We start from the raw sequence: 310 nt of genomic DNA on the forward strand, positions 1-310 counted from the left end.
CTTCCACCTCTTACCAATACTGAATAAGAATACGTTCGATGGCCCACAGCCCCTCCGTTCCGAGCCCCATCCCTGTGACAGTAGTTAACTTCCCCTGGAAATGAGGCGGTGGTCCTCCCACGGTGGTAATAAACGCTCCCATTTCCACGAGGCTGATGAATGGCTGTTGTAACGGGGGACTTCCGGTTATCATCCTGAAACGTAGAGCACTGACGACGGGAACAACATCTTCACTCAGTCTTGGGAGGTTTTCGTGCTTAAAGGTCTTTCCTTTGCTTGAGTTTTAATAAATGAATGCTTTAGAAGCTTC

Source organism: Penaeus monodon, chromosome 31, assembly GCF_015228065.2.
Source record: "Penaeus monodon isolate SGIC_2016 chromosome 31, NSTDA_Pmon_1, whole genome shotgun sequence".
Taxonomy (NCBI): domain Eukaryota; kingdom Metazoa; phylum Arthropoda; class Malacostraca; order Decapoda; family Penaeidae; genus Penaeus; species Penaeus monodon.